This window comes from Microcebus murinus, chromosome 26 (assembly GCF_040939455.1).
Source record: "Microcebus murinus isolate Inina chromosome 26, M.murinus_Inina_mat1.0, whole genome shotgun sequence".
NCBI classification, from domain to species: Eukaryota; Metazoa; Chordata; class Mammalia; order Primates; family Cheirogaleidae; genus Microcebus; species Microcebus murinus.
The window spans coordinates 5,271,103-5,288,842 of record NC_134129.1 but is presented as its reverse complement, the minus strand read 5'-3'; positions in this window follow the sequence as shown (position 1 = coordinate 5,288,842).

The following is a 17,740-nucleotide window of genomic DNA, read 5'->3' as shown; positions in this document are numbered from 1 at the left end:
CTGGAATCTGAAACGTTTAACAGCTTTCACTTTGCATTTAGCATCTCCCTAACAAAATGGCAGCTTTTGTCCACCTGAGCCTACTACTCTCAGAAAGAAGAACAAGTGGAGTTTGTGATGGTAAATTTTATATGTTAAGTTGACTGGGCTAATGGAAGCCCAGATAGCTGACAAAACATTTCTGGTGTATCTGTGAGAGTGCTTCTGGAAGAGATTAGCATTTGAATCAGTAAACTGAGTGAATGAGATCCACCCTCACCAGTGTGGTTGGGCATAATCCAGTCTGCTTAGAACATGCAGAGAACAAAAAAGTGAAGGACACATTTAAAGTTCTGATTCAAGGGGGGGAGGGGAGACAAGGGCAATGTATGTAACCTTAATGTTTGAACCCCCATAATATGCTGAAATAAAAAATAAATAAATAAAAGAAGATGAAAAAAAAAAGGTGAAGTAAGGGTGAATTCCTTCTCCTTAAGCTGGGACATCCTTCCATCTTTCATTTCTTCTGCCCTTGGACATCAGAGCTTCTGGTTTTCAAGGCCTCAGACTCTTGGACTTACATGAAGAAACCGGCATCCCTTTGAACTTGGAGTTGTGCCATTGGCTTCCCTGGTTTTCAGATTTGGCCTGAATCGTACCACTGACTTTCCTAGTTCTCTAGCTTGCACACCCCAGATGGGACTTCTCATTTATCAACCTCCATAATCACTGGAGCCAATTCCCATTTATTGGTTCTGTTTCTCAGGAGAACCCAGACTAATATACTCCTCAACGAGTCTAATCTCCAGAAATGGTATCAACAGGTAGGTTCAAATTTCTCCATATCAAGGAGCTATACAAAAAGGGGGCTGTTACCTCCACCCACTGGGGCCACTGGAACCACTTTCAGTTTGAAAGTCAACATCTGAGTAGCTTTAATACAAGTTGTTCTCTAAAGTAATATCTTATAAACACAGAATCTCCAAATTGTCAGGCTAGATCATTCTCATGCCGGAGTAATAAAAATGACGATTAGCACAAATAGAGAAAATGAACTGTCAAAACTGCGAAAATGATGGTATATAGTACAAGTGACACAGGAAATGAGGCAAGAAGTAATCTTCAGGTGAAAAAAAAATGCTAAAGAGAATATAAAAACTTACGGAGCCTTTCATATGTTTACTACAGATTAGCATAATTGTTAAGAATATGGGCTCAGGTAGAAAATGCCCAGGTTTTGAATCCTGGCATTAATATTTATTAAGTATGTGACTTAGGGTACATTATGTAGGCTTCTTAAGCCTCAGTTTTCTCAGATGTAAACTGAGGATAAAAGTTATATTCACCTCAAAGAGCTTGAAGAATATATGAGATTAGGTACAAAATGTATAGCACAATGCTTTTATTATTGCTATAGATATCAGCAGTAACTCATGTAAGTACTATAAAGAAATAGTTATTCTTCTAATTCAGAACCATTCTGGCTATCACCAAAAAAAAAAAAGAAAGAAAGAAATAGTTATTCTTCTACAGCTGCTAATAAAAAAGAAATATTAACAATTATTTAATTATCAAGAGACTGGATGATGGAAATATGTATTTTTATTCCATTTTTTTTTGCAAACTGATGCAAAATATTTATTCCAAATTAGTCATTTTATGCAGTAGTTTTCTCCTCAATAGACTTGTGATAACCACATCTTTTAAATCTGTAAATAATATTATCAAAATAACCTTAATCTTTGAAATCTCAAACAAAAATTTATATTTTACAATCCACCCTGAATATCAAGGCTGCAAAAATAACACATTTCCTAAATCCAAATATTTTACAGCTGTGCACCAAAAGGAAAAACAAACAAACAAAAAAAAAACAAGATTAGATAATAATTCTGGTTACTCAGTTAATAAAAAGTCATAAGCCTAAAATTGTTCATAAGGGGGAGGAGCTTGATTTGAGAAGCAGTTAGTAAAGTGAATTGAAAACCGAAAAAAACATGTCATGAACCTGGTTGAATACCACTTGCTCTTGTTTCTTTGTAGCCCTGTAATTCTTGGGCAAATCTCCGAACTATTCTGAGACCCAGTTTTCTTATCTGGGAAATGATCCTATCTACCCTGTCTATCTAATATCTTTTTATTGTGATGCTAACATAAGTACAAGTGAAAGTGCTTCATTAGACACTAAATTTTTGGTGATATAGATTTGGTTTCATCTTCCAGTTTGACCAGCTTAGTGTGCCACATGGTCCATACTGGCGCAGAGGAAAGATACAGAAGCTATGAATTCTTCCACCATTTTCCTTACCTTCAGCTGTCTGCTAGAAAAGGATTTCACCTTTAATCTTAATCATTCCTCCACTTTTTCAATTACTGAGGTAAATTTTGTAGTTTATACCCTTGGAAGTTCAGGGACAAGAACAAAAGTAAGGAAAAAAGAGGGTAGATTTATGATTTTCTTATAAGAATGTATTCCTTCTCTGCCATTATGGGTCGAATGTGTCCTTCAAAGAGATGTTGAGGCCAGGTGCAGTGGCTCATACCTGTAATCCTAGCACTCTGGGAGGCCGAGGCAGGAGGATTTCTTGAGCTCAGCAGTTCAAGACCAGCCTGAGCAAGAATGAGACCCCGTCTCTACTAAAAATAGAAAGAAATTAGCCAAACAATTAAAAAAATAGAAAAAAATGTTAGCTGGGCACAGTGTCTCTGTAGTCCCAGCTACTTGGGAGGCTGAGGCAGAAGGATCGCTTGAGCCCAGGAGTTTGAGGTTGCTGTGAGCTAGGCTGATGCCACGGCACTCACTCTAGCCAGGGCAACAGAGTTAGACTCTGTCTCAAAAAAGAAGAGAAAAGAAGAGGAGAGGATTGGAGAGGAGAAGAGAAGAGGAGAGAAGAGGAGAGGAGAGGAGAGGAGAGGAGAGGAGAGGAGAGGAGAGGAGAGGAGAGGAGAGGAGAGGAGAGGAGAAGAGAAGAGAAGAGAAGAGAAGAGAAGAGAAGAGAAGAGAAGAGAAGAGAAGAGAAGAGAAGAGAAGAGAAGAGAAGAGAAGAGAAGAGAAGAAAAAAAGGTGATGAAATCCTAATCCTTAGGCTCTTTGAATGGGACCTTATTTGTAAATAGGGTCATTGTATATGCTATAAGTTCAGATGAAATTGTACTGTGGTAAGGTGGGCCCTTAATCCAATCCAAATAATGTCTTTACGAGAAGACCATATGACCGTATTAGGGAAGAATGCCATTTGAAGATGCAGGTGGAGATTAGAATGATGCAGCTGCAGCCCATGAAATGCCAAGTCTTGACTGTCACACCAACACCAGGCAGAGGCAAAGAAGGATTCTACCCACAGTTTCAGAAGGAGCATGGTTCTGCTAACACCTTGATTTTGGGGCTTCTAACCTCCAGAACTGGGAAGAGAATAAATTTCTGTTGTTTTAAGCTTCCCAGCTTGTAGCACTTTGTTATGACAGCCCTAGTGTTGGTCTATATAGAGAGACATAAAAGACTTCAGGAGTTTTGCAGGGCTTTGCCCTGAAGGAATATGTGAACATGTTAGTACACATATCAAAAGCTGCATGCCTCAGGAGGGCATCTCACAGATTAATAGCACTTTCCATGACAATGCTGTCTCAGACCTGTTGGCTAGCACCTGAGCCTCTGTAGGACAAGGGTCGCATGGGGCCACAGGGTGAAAGCTGATCAAACAGAGCCCACCTGACAGACACTTGTGGCTAGAAACAATTGGCCTCAGGGACAGTTCCTGCTTCACTCCTGACTACCTGTCTCAATCAACAAAAAACTAGATAAAGAAATACAGAACCACTATATTTCTGTTTAGCCTTTCTGCTAAGTGATCATTTTATCTTAGGACTCACAAGTTTGTCTTAGAAAGATTTCGTAACCATTCGTTCATGTAAATAGTTAATTAAGGAATCTCTAGAAGCTTTTGGGGAGACTTTAAACCTAAACGAATTACCTGTTATTATTTAAATCTCTTACCACTGGCAACTGATTGGTGCACCAATAAATTCTGATGCTGGACTTCACTCATGGCCTCACAGCTCACCTGAATGCTGGAGGACCCCTAACCCCCCATCTTTTAAAACTATATTTTCTTTTCTGTGTCTTCTTTTATTTCTATATTCTCCATTTTCGATTTATATTATTTCCATATCTCTTGCGATGACCCTTGCCAAAGGGACCCGATTTTTTTGGGAGCATAGCTAACTCCCCGCACCCTGGGAAATTAATACACTGGCCTTGCTACCTGCAAACAGAGTATAATTCCCTACTCCAAATATTTCATACTTGGCCATGGAATGTGCGCAAACCTGATGTCACCATGTCGGAGTGAAAGTTTGAAATGCTTCTGTGTGCTTTGACTCTGTCCCTCCACCATGAGAACAAAGTGTCCCAGATAGTAGCTAGTCCTTCACCTTTGATCCCTGACTAAAAAGACACACGAACTTCAGCAGAGTTTAGATGAGACATAGCAGCGTGAGCAAGAAATGAATGTTTTGCTTTATAAGTCACTACTGTTTATTGTCTGATTTTAGTAATTGCTGACTAAAACAGAAGGGGTCCTGGAAAATAAGGACATATCTCTGCAAACTAACCTACCCAATTTCCAAATTAAAACTAAGTCAGAATTCCTTGCAGAGTTCCAAGAAGCCAATCAGATCTCCTGATACAGATGATTCCCTGAATTACGCCTAAGCTTGTTTACATAGTTGGCTCATGTGCTATGCAGCACATGAGAATTTCATTGGATTGTTCTACTCAGGCCATCCTTAATGGAGAGAAATAAGAGAGGGGGTCCAAAGTAGTAGTGGATAAAATAGAGGCTACCCACCGACATTTGAATTTTATACAAACAATAAAAAAATAGCATAAGTATTTCCCAAACATTGCATGGGTTATACTCATTCTTAGGTACCAGCCACCAAATGTTAGGGTGGAAAGACTAGTAGGTGCTCAGGGTACAGGTGGAGAAAGTTTTACATTTCCTTTTTATCTGTTGGGTTCCTTTTAGATGTTGTCAAAACAGAATCCCTGCAGAGTGCCTGCTAGCTAGTGAGAGAAAAAGAGAGAAAGCTCATAGAATTGATCTTTTGCTATTATTATTAATAGAAAATTGTGGAATTAGATATTTTCATGTTATTTCAGCAAGGCCACCCTTACATTCACAATTAAAATTTTATTTCACCTGAAATGCAAATTTAACTGGACAGTCTGTATTTTATTTGCTACATCAGGTAACCCTAGTTTAAGAGATATAAGAAGCATGGGTTTGAGGAATACTAGAAGTATTTTGTGCAAAGACTCTCAGACAATGCAATGCAAGGTTTGACCATGTCTCCTTTCATGAATAACAATGATTCCTTGCAACTGAGCAAAGCACTTGAGCCTTGAAAGCAAACAGTTCTAAAAACATAGCATGTTAACACTGTTTCCAGCTTCTGTAAATTTTATGCTTTGGCATCTGCCCTCTGGGCACTGTGCCAGGTATACTTTGTTCTGAGCAACCTTGATAATATGCCTGAGTCACCTGCCCTTGACTGCCTACCCTACCTCCTGGGGAGGAGTCTTCCTCCTGATAGTAGGCTTTTCAAATGTGAACCAACCAAGTCCAACCTTCTTCTTTATCTGGCTCTCATTCTCATGTTCCAGGTCACTACACACCTGCCCTAATGGCCCCAGGGCTAGATTCCAGGACACTAGGGACAGCTCTTATACCCCAAAGCCCACTGGAATTATTCACACTATCCAACCTAAGTCTGCTTATACCACTTCACCCATTTTTTTTTCCTGTGGAAACTATAATGAAGGTCTTCAATAGTTCCTTCCTCCTCTATCTGCTGACAGACCTTAGTGCTTCCCTGTTTGGTACCCCCATGATGTGATGTGCCTCCTACTCTTGGGAATTGTGAGTAAAAAACTTACCTTTTCAATGGCAATCATCTTTTGCTCTGTTGGTCTTTCTACACCTCACATTTTCTATTAATACACTATATTTTAAAACACAGAGAAATGTAAGAGTCAATCTGACTCTACACATTATGTCCTCCAATCTCTTTCTTATACACATCTCATAGAAAGTTAATAAGGGAGTAAGACAATTATCTATAACCTATAAGTAGATGATTCAGCTAACACCCCTTTTAACACCAGATAAAAAGAAGCTAAGAATCAAACCAATGTTACTGAGCCATTCAACATAGAACAAGTTTAATTCTAATTTTATAAATGCTTCTGTCATTAGAAGTCCAAGTGAAGCAAAAATGCTAATAAAGTCCTGCCTGTCAATTTTCAACAGCCAAGCCCACAGTAGCTGGAAACTATTCAGACAGTTCTGGCTCTAATAAGCCTCATCTCAGAGTCCCTGGGAAGAATGCTTCCAAGTTTTCTTTTTCTGGGCTCAGAAAAAAATTGTCAGTGCATAGTTCCTTTTGTAAAAAAAGTTGCTATCTACTCTCATTGAAGTTTATTACTTTATTATATTATAAAATCCTATTGTCAGAAAGAAGGAAAAAATAATTTTCTCTTTCACTGTAGATAAAGAGGATAAGCCTTTATTTTCTGAGTTTTGAACTTTATTGGCTTCCTCCCTTTTTTATATATTTCAAAGCTCAAGATAGACTTCCCAGAAGGAAGCTGTCACTCACCCACGTTATTTTTTTGAAGTTTTTAAAATAACCTTTATTGAAAAAAAAAGTTAATGTATGCAGTATAGGAAACTGAAAAACACAAGAAGCAAAGAACAAAGTCATCCACAATCACAAGCAGTTTACGTTGGATGTGTCCTTCTAGATCCTGACTTACCCAACATCCAATTTCATGGTATTGAGATCATACAGTATGCATCATGCTTTTTCACACATCGTGAATATTTACCAATCCCAAATCCCAAAGCTATGTGAGTATTTTGATAACCAAAAATACACTACATCAACTCCATCTGTTAGGAAAAAATGTAATCCTGCCTTTCTCGAGACAAAAATTTCACAGAAGACAAAAATGGCAACAGGTCTCTAGATAAAACTACTGGCCGATTTCTGATTAAAATACTGCATTCCCTTAATGCTCAATTTAAAATCAAACGTAAAGCAACAGAGTACACTAAGTGTAACGGTTCTAAGAGAATTCATTATCAGATCTATACCATTAAAATATTAGCAAGAAGGTATGTTTCTATTGAATTACTTAACAGGTTCTTATAGTATAGCCAAAAGGGAGGCACACACAACAATGGCTATCATCAAAATGTAAATGAGAACGCATCTGCATATTGCTCTCCTTTCCTACTTCCTTCTGCCCCTCTGCTACCAGGCGAAAGAACAAGTCCTGAAATACATGGCTCAGAGGTGGTTTAGCAATTCCATGTCACCCAGGTTATTTGAGCATTTAAGCCACACAGGGGAGTAAGCAGTGGCTATGAATGTATGCAGTCAAATAGATGTAGTGTTGGAATGTGGCCATTTTTCTTACAAGAGCATTTTACAAACCTTGTAAAGAGAGTAGAAATCTTTCAAGTTTTTGTTGATATGCAACAGAGTCAGATTGGAACCCTCTTGCCCGGCCCGCTGTCATCTTTCCTTCCTTTCTGGCTCACAGGCCCATAGCTTACAGACAAGGGAATGACACGATGGCAGGTTCCACCTGTAAAAGAATCTGCTAACCTTTTCTGACAATTTCTATAGCAGGAAGCAAGGAGCCAATCTATACGCGCACTCTAATGAGATATTGAAGAATTTGCACATAATTCTAAAATCCCTAATTTTAATTAATTATTTATTCATTTATTTTTTATTGACATGGGAAGGTCTCATTATGTAATCCAGGCTGGTGTCAAACTCCTGGGCCCAAGACATGCTCCTCCACAGCTTCCTGAGCTGCTGGGACTACAGGCAAATGCCACCACACTTGGGTTAAAATCCCTAATTTTAATCAAGCGTAAACTCCTTACTCTCCATATTTAATCAGATGCAAAGCTTTTTTTTTTTAAAATAAGTTTTGGACTGAGCTCAAATTTCTGTTATGAGGGTTAACATCAAAGCTCAGTTTCTTATTACTTTCCACATAGTCTATTATGATAATCTACAAACTTTGGAAAAAACTTCTGTCAGTTTCTCTTCATTCGAATATATCCTACAAAATTTGGTTATTCACTTTGCAATCAGACACATGCAGAGATTTTTTTTAAATATTCAAATTATGTTTAAGCTGTTCAAATAAGATTTCAAGGCTCTTCAGTATATTATTTTATGCCATAATTACTGATTTGTCTTCTTTTATTCTAATATATATCCCCCATGTTTTGCCAAAAATGCTTTTTCTAAATCATTTCTTATTTTCTTCACCTTGCTACTGTTCTTTGCATCTGTAATAGCAAGTGCCATTCTTTTATCAGTATTTATAAATCTTATCCTTTATTAAAAGTCATCTGCTAGACACATTCTACTCCACTTTGTTAGAATATAATTTCTTCTTTTTAAAACTCAACGTATGTTTCATAGATAGCTTATTAAATGTATCCACTCTGCATTATATTACACCTATATATTCACTTGTAACAGAGGGAATGGCCTGAAAAGAGGTAAAATATTTAACAAATTGTCTCTTTAAAACTCCCCCCACTCTTTTAGGAATTAAAACCTGTATCCCTTCCTGAAGCCAGTGATCAGTGGGGCAGAGGGGTGGCTTTTATTCTTTGCACAACAGAACTGTCCCGGTGTACACAGATGCCTGTCTTTGGATAGAGGCAACAGCCTGAAACAGAGTAAAAATGTTTTCTGTCTCTTTAAAACCCCCTCACCCTTTTGAGAACTGAAACCTGCATCCCTGCCTCAGGCCAGTGGCGGGTAGGGGCAGGGTAGTGTCTTTTGTTCACTGTGTCACAGGAGATGGCTCAAAGCAATTGTGGTAGGGTGTAGGTCATGAGATTGTCTTTGCCAGAGAGGAGATTGATCAGAATCACCAACTAAAGTAACCTGAAGCTGGAAACCCTCCTTTTAAAAGCTCTGTACTTCTCCTAATTCTTAGGGAAGTGGTACTTTAAGACAGGAGTCTACCATCTGCCTCATTTGCTGGCAAATTAATAAACTCCTCTTTCCTTTCTCTCAACCACTTGTCCTTGTTCTTCCGATGTGGCCTTGGGGACAAGTGCTGAGATTTTGGTAACACCTTTGTGAATTCCTAGAGCAGGCGTCCTCAAACTACGGCCCGAGAGCCACATGCAGGTGTTTTTGCCGGTTTGTTTTCTTACTTCAAAGTAAGATATGTGCAGTGTGCATAGGAATTTGTTCATAGTTTTTTTTTTTAAACTATAGTCCGGCCGTCAAACGGTCTGAGGGACAGTGAACTGGCGCCTTGTTTAAAAAGTTTGAGGACCCCTGCCCTAGACTATCACTGAAGATAGGCACTAAATAAATAATGATCCTATTGACTTATATTACAATATATGTTATATTGGTTAATATAAGGAAAGAATACTGCATTTTAAAAGTATATTATAAGGGGCACTAAAGTAATTCAGGAGTTATGTACTTTTGCACAGATTTAAGAAAGAAAGATGGCTCTACATGAAAAAAGTTTCTTATCTAGGACATAAGCCATATATAATTGGAAGTGAAGAACAAGTCTATAAGCGTTTAGAGCTGGTATTATGAGGTGGAACTGGGCAAGCCAATTACTTCCAAAAAACAAGGTCAGATTTGTATTTCAGAAGGGCATTTACTCTGGCAGTGATACGGAGAATATCCCTTCTGGATTGTGATAATTGTAATATCAAATAAAGAACAAATCTGGATTTACTAAGTATTTTCTTTGAAAGGATTATCTCAAGGAGGCAGAGGCTAGGAAGTAGGGATGAATTATTGCAATAGTAGAAGGTGGTTATTGCAATAGGGAAAAGGTTCTGACCATAAGATGAGCAAGCATCTTAAGGATTAGGCAGAAAGAGTTTTTCTTTCCTATAGAGGCATCAATGAAACTATTAATAGGAAGAAGTATGTATGGACTAGTGGGATGAAAGAGTGGCTTGATGAAAGAGGAGATCAGAGAACGTTCCATTCTAAGGCCAGCCTATTCTCAGGATGGGATGTTTAGTAGAAGATATTTGCTGGTTGAGAGTTGGTCTAAAAATAAAAAAAAATTAGCCAGATGTGGTGGCGCATGCCTATAGTCCCAACTACTCAGGCTGAGGCAGGAAGATCGCTTGAGCCCAGGAGTTTGAGGTTGCTGTGAGCTAGGCTGATGCCATGGCACTCTAGCCAGGGCAAACAGTGAGACTCTGCCTCAAAAAAAAAAAAAAAAAAAAAAAAAACCCATAAAAAAAAACCTGTCTCTCAAGGCTAATTGCCCCTAAACAGAATTACCTATATTCCTCATCTCTCCCACCCTCTAAAGGGAGGTAAAAAAAAAAAAAAAAAAAAAAAAAAAACAATCTGAATCCCATTGGGATATTGGTTAATCACTCTAGGATAAAGAAACTTCTTATTATTATTAACCTGCCTTAATTGTGAGTTGATCTTTCAGCAAACTTTGAGGGGAAAGGAGAAGTTTCCCCTCACCCCTGCAACTGTGAATTAAGGAGTAAAGGGAGACAAAGAGGGAGAGAAGAAAAGACCAGGTATGGGAAAAAGAGAAGTTCCTGGAAGCTTTTTTACTTGGGATTTTAGTTCTCTTCTGAAGCTGCACATCTGGATTCACGACTACCCTCGTGGGACAAATGTATGTCTAGTTCTAGAAACTATATCTTTCCATGACATAAACCTCAGTTATTTATTATTTTTATATTTCATGGGAGAATGGCAAATTGTATCAGAATAGGATTAAATGTCAAAGAGAAGCCTGGGATGGTGGCAGGCATCTATGGACCCAGCTACACAGGAGGTTGAGGCAGGAAGATCAGGAGTTGATCTTGAGTTGATCAGGAGTTGATCTCCTTGAACCCAGGAGTTCAGGCTGTAGCGTGTTCTGGTCACGCCTGTGAATAGCCACTGCACCTCACAGGCGATCCTGACTCCAAAAAAGCAAAACAAAACAAAGTATAAAAGGATATACTGAAATGTATCTCTCCCATCTTTATCCTCCATCTATCTGATTAATTCGCATTTTTTTCTTCCCCCTAGATAACCACTATTAGTGCTTGTATTAATAAATTTTGCCAATATGATAGAAAAATGGTACTCAGCATAGTTTTAATTAGCATTTCTCTCACTATGAATGAGGTTGAGCTTCCATTCATGTTTAAAAGCCTTTTGTATTTCTTTTTCTTTACATTACTTTTTCATATCCTTTTTCTTTTCAGTTATAGTTCTTTGCCTAATTAACTTTTTTGGAGCTAAGTTACATGCTAGAAAGATTACACCTTAATCCATATTTAGAGTTGCAAATATTGTGTGCTATTTGTCACTATCTTTTGATCTTGTTTGTAATTCTTTTTCAATGCAGAACAGGGGGTTTTAATTTTATGTAGTCAAATTTATCTCACGTTCTCATATACTATCTGATTTTGAGTTCTAGATGGAAAAAGTCTTCCCTTCTCCAAGTTTACCAAAAACAAATAAATAAACCTTTTGTTTGTTTACAACTGTATTGTAGTCAAGCAGGAATTTTTTTTTTTTTTTTTTTTTTTTTTTTTACAAACTCTCTCTCTGCTACCTGGGCTAGAATAAAAATAGAAATAAAAAAAAATAACAGCTAAGTAATTTGCCAACCAGTTCCTGGCAAACAGTAGAGAACAAGGAGCTTGTTAAAAATTATTTTTGCTGATGTTTCAGCTCACTCCAGCAGAGCGGCCCGGTTCCCGGGCAGGTTCCGGGAGGCCAGCTAGGAAGGGCGAGTGCAAAGTCGCCGCTACCACATGGACTTGTCCCTCGGGCTCCTCTTTCTCAGCCACAGTGCTATATAGTAAATATATTCATGCTTTGGAATTATTACAACTGATTTTTCCCATGAGGCATCCTAAAGGGCACTTGTGGGCTTATCCATACAGTCACCGCTATTGCTGGGCAACAGTTAAACAAAAATAAAAGAGGACAAAAAGTAGCTCCTGTTGTGTACATAAAGTGATGTAAAAGGTCACACGCGGGCACACTGCAGAGCCTGGGAACATAGAAATTTCTGCCCCATTGCTTCCTGGCAAGTGTTACTGTTGGTTGGCCCCATACTGGACTCATGGGTGTTTTAACCAGACTTCCCCTTTTTGGTGTTGCTGAGGGACAGTAGTCTGCAAATTCTCCAATCAAGTTTGGCCTCAACACGACATCCTATTATGCATCACCACCATTGTCAGTCCTTTTTCTAATTGCCATTTATGTGCGGGACTTAGAAGAATTTCGTTTTTTTCCCCATGTTGTTGTGTCTCCAAAGAGGTAATTTGTCAAACTCCTGTATGGACATTCCAAAGATGCCGGTGTGGTGGCATCACCATAGCTGACCGTACCTCAAACCCCTGGGCTCAAATGATTCTCCAGCCTCAGCCTCCTGAGTAGCTGAGACTAAAGAAATGTGCCACCACTCCTGGCTAATATTTGTATTTTTGTTAGAGACATGGGGTCTAGCTATGATGCCCAGGTTGGTCTTGAACTTCCGGCCTCAAGTGATTCTCCAGCCTCAACCTCCCAAAGTGCTGGGATTACAAGTGTGAACCACCACATCCAATCTAAAGCAGGAATATCATTTCACTCAACAAGGTTTCCCTGAAGATTTAAAGAAGAAACTATTTACAGGTATACAGGCAAGGTTAAAGAAACTGATGAGGAATACTGAGGCACCCACAGATTGGGCAGGAGGAAAGGGCATTACAGCAACCCAGTCAGAATTGACGAAGGATACACACCAAATCAGATGGGAAAAATCAAGAAAGTAAATAAAAAAAGAGAAAATGTTTTAAAATCTTTTTTATTTTTAATTAAAAAAAATTTTTTTAAAAAACTGACGAAGGAGCCTCCTTGAAGGAGCTTACATGTGGCTATTCTTGTTGACTTTTCTTGTTTGTTTGTGTTTTTTTAATATAGATGGTTTAATAATGTCATGGCCCTGTCCGTGGCTTGACTCTGAAGTGTTTCTCCAGTTCTTGGGCTCCTGGCTTGGAGGAATCGCAAGCATTGGCCCCTGCGACAGAGAGAGATGGCAGACACACGGCAAGTGTGTGTGAAGAATTTATTGTAAGCGAAGTTTAAGGGTGGAAAGTGAAAGTACATTTCCTAAGGGGAAATGGGTCTGTCTCTGCAAGTGGAGAAGACCCTGTCTTCTTGTCTGTTTTTCCTTTTATATGCAAGAAGTGTATGCTGATGTAAGGTCAGTTATGACTTATGCCATTTATGACTCTGTATCACGGGTTCTGGGGCCTGGATGTTTTCCGGGTATGGACATAACTTAAAGGTTATGTTCCAGACATTCCTTTCTCCTATACATGTGATGGGGAAAGCCATCGTTTATGCTGTTTTTCTCTTTTCTAATTGGTAGTCAGTGTTCCATGGTCTAATTACCCCATTCTTTAAGACTGATTTTCCCTGGTTATTTTTCTGTGACTATTTCCTTCTTATTGTTTTTCTCTAACTGTCTCTTCTTTCTTGTTTTTCTGCTCCTATCATTCCATTACCTCGTTTGCTGTCCCTAACAATAGGAAGGGGAGAAGTAAGGAGAGAGGTTCAATTTCCTTTTGGTTTTCTGAGACAGAGTCTCACACTGTCACCCTGGGTGTAACCTCCAACTCCTGGGCTCCAGCGATCCTCCTGCCTCAGCCTACCGAGTAGCTGGGACTACAGGCGTGTGCCACGACATCAGGCCATTTTTTTATTTCTAGAAGACACGGGGGTCTCGTTCTTGCTCAGGCTTGTCTCAAACTCTTGAGCTCAAGCAATCCTCCCATGTTGGTCTCCCAGAGTGCCAGGATTGTAGGAGTGAGGCATCACTGGGCCTGACTTTTCTATATGACCTTAGAATCAACATGTCTAATTAAAATGTAAAACAAAGCTTATATTTTTATTGCTTTTATTAGCTAACTTAGAAAGAATTGTTATCTGTGTGAGTTTGTGTCTTTCTACGTAAAATCACCAGATCTTTCAATTGCTTAAGACTTAGTTTTCATCCTTCTGGAGGTTTCATGATTTTTTCAGGTAAGTCTTACATGATTCCAGTAATATGAGAAAATGTATTTTAACAGTGCTGTTTTTGTTCTTCTTCTTAGTATATTGCTTAGTATATTGCTAAATGGTTGGATTTATCAGCATCTGTGTAAACAGGTGGTTTCATGATTAACTGAGAGCTCTTGCGCTGGCAGTTGCATTTCAGGGGGAGCCCTTCACCTGCAAGAGCTCAGGTGACTAAGTGCTCACCAGTAAGTTGCTACAGAAAGCTCAGCACTTGTTCACGAAGCCAAATTAAAAGAACTAGTGCTAGGTTTCAGTCCAAAACCGCTGGTTCTTGGTGTACCCATGTCCGAAGAATGACCAGACACGACAAAGTTAGGTAAGCATGAAAATGTGGTTTATCAACAAGAGAAAGGTAGGATTATAGGGCAAGAGCAAGATATAGGTTTATAGAGCATGGTGCATACACCACAGATGACAACTGGACCCACTGTCGCAGCAGGGCATGTAAGAGGAAGGCCCAAGAGAGAAGTTGATTGTGATCTGCATCCTATTTTAGAGTGTCCGGATAGGGCCCTCCCTTGAGGTTCAGAGGTCACCATGGAACCACTTTGATTGGACAGGTTGGGAGTCACATGACCTGAGCCTTAATTACACATGTGGGTTCTAGGTCACTTTCTAGACTTTATGGTACCCATGAAGCTTGGCCCATGGGCAGACAGTCCTCTGCATCTTTTGCAGCTGTCGCCCAAGTTCTGATTGGTAGATCCACAAGGTAGTCCCTGCTCCCCCAGGTATGGAGAATCAGGGCTGGGCAGGACCAAGATGGGGGCAACAGCACCCACTTTCATCCCTAGGAGACCTGGAATCCCTCACTATCTACTTAACGGTTGGACAGGAGTTGAAAAAAAGGAAAGTAGTTGAAAAGAAGGAAAGAGATTTATTACTTTACCAGCAAAGGAGGAAAAAGGCAGACTACCCTCCCAAAATCCAATTTTTCCTCCCCTATAAGGGAAAATACAGAGCTTATAGGGAGAGTGTTCTCAGGTTCAGGATGTTGTTGTCAACTACTATTGATGGTTCTGATCCTTTCACCTCCAGAGTTTGTTGGGACCCCACACTGCCCTGGAGCTGCCAAACCACCCAAACTGCCCTGGGCCTTTTATCTCCTGCAATGCAAAGAACAAAGGAAACACTCCCCTGCCCCACCCAGCTGGGGCCTCAGGCAGGGAAGCCTGTTTTAGTGAGAGACAGAATTAACACTCTAAAGGGTGACGGTTTTACAAAGAAAACACTCTTCTGGCCCTCCCAGCTGCTGGCCTCAGGCAGGGAAGCTGGCTTTCGTGAGAGACAGAAAACACATTTTTTTTCTTTTTTTGGACCGTCCTCTCAGTTACAGGTTCTCTTGCCAGATTTGTTCAATCTCAACTAATGCAAAAAAGTGACACACAAATGTCTTAATTATTTTCCTCATATTCACATTCTCATTACAAAAGACATACATAGTCATAGTACCAAAAAAACCTATAGAAAAAACAAAAATATTACTCTAATATGTGAAATGAAAATAAACATCTTTTCCACTTCCTAGATAATCGCTAACTTAATTTTTATTCTTTCATGGCATTATACATTTTTTTAAAGTTTTAAGTATATTATAGAAAAAGAAGACTATTAATAAAAATATATAAGTCCTTTCAAACTTTGCTTATTGAGACTTGTTTGCATTTCACTATTGGAGCAGAATTTGAACAAAATTGATGCTATGTGGATACGAAAAAATAAACAAACTACTTATTAATTATTTAAATATTGGCTTCTTGAAGACGAAAATTATATCTTTTAATTACTTTAAATTATTTGTTTTTCCACATGGCACATTCTAAATAAAACAGTAGACTAATTTTCTGTTGATGACTTTGTATCTCCTCATCAAGCCCAGAATTTTCTGAGGTTTTAGACTATTCTAGCAGTACAGGAGACTTCTGCCCTCTAGGGGCAAACGTCTATATCTGCAGCTAGATGGACTAGGCAATGATACCCTGTTACTAATTTCCTGCTGTTTTTTAAGTTTTGTGAGAGTGAATAAATCTGTCTCATTTTTCTGATTGAAATAATCAGTTTTTAAAATTAAATTACTTAAGATTTAAAAATTATTTTTAAAAAATGTTTTCTTAGTATCAGCTAAGTGTCAGATGCTAATCACTGAACACATACAGTTCAATAAGAGATAGACTTACCTTCAAGGAGTTCACACTATAATAAGACTGCCACCAAGTATACCATATGAAGAAAATATATTAAAAAGAGGAAGAGTAAATATCTTCACTTTCCCTACTTTGATCAATTTCAGGTAGAAGATTTTAATCTACAGTGGTGTTATTCCTTCCAGTGCTTGACAGAGCTTGGTAGAAGAAAAGAGAGTTTTAAATTCATTTTCTCATTTTAAGACCATTTCTGAGAAAATTCACTTTATTCACTGCGCTTTCCAAACTGCCTTTTCCGTTAACTTCAAAAGTGTGCTAATCCACATGAAACAACTTCTTCCTGGCCCTATCCTGAACTGGAATTCTGTGCCGACCTTTAGACTAGTTGGAAGAGATCTTGATATGTGCTCGGATTTTATCTACGTTAGGATCAGATGCTTCTCCTGGTCATTCTAATTACTGAGGAAAATATTATTCAGAATATGAAGAGGTCTGGAACCCCTACACCGAGCCTTCCCCCTCTTATCCACTGATTTTCAAATATCACCACTTAGGAGACTCCCCACCTAAAGCCTTTTTCTCCAATGGGCATCCACAATCACCCTCCAGTTTGTTATACTCCAATGGACTTTGTGCCTTGATTTTCAGACACTCCTGCAGGGGGTAAACTCTACAGATGCTTCAGTTCCTTTAGTCCTGTCCTCACTTCTCTTTTCCTCCCAACCTCCCATGCAATTAGTGCAGAAAGTTGACTTAGCCTGAGTGTGGAGAAAGTCTTCCTAAAAAGACAGTATGTGATGAGCTGAGTTGTAAAAGACAACTCAAATTTCTCAAAGGAAGAAAGAGGGAAGAGAGAAACAAGATTCTCTTTAGGGAGAAAAGGAGGTAAAGGCATTTAACCATTCAGTAGAGATATAATTTTATTTTGTGTATCTTACATTAAGGAGATCATGCTCTATAAATTGTTTTTCCCCAGTTTTTGTCACTCAAGAATGTCTTACAGATAGTTATCTATCAATATATAAATATCATTATTTTATTTCTCAATATAGGTGCATTATTTTACTAATAGTATACATATACATATAGGCAAATGCCTATAAACTGGGCTGGAAAGATGTCAGAACAACAATGTGAAATTGTGTGGGTGATTGCTTCATCCATATATAGTTGATAGTTGTATAATGTGATCGTGTAGCAGTGTGTGTGTGTTACTTGGGAAATTAAAAACAACTCATAGAGAAGAAAGACTAAAAATATTAGAAGAAAAGACAGACTAAAAATAATAGAAGAAAAGAGTGTTAACATCGGCCTTGAATCTCCCAATTTCCTAATAACCACTGAAGGTTAATCTTGAGCTCTGCTTACTCTATTTTTTACTTTTTTTTTTTTTTTTTTTTGAGACAGAGTCTCACTTTGTTGCCTGGGCTAGAATGCCGTGGCGTCAGCCTAGCTCACAG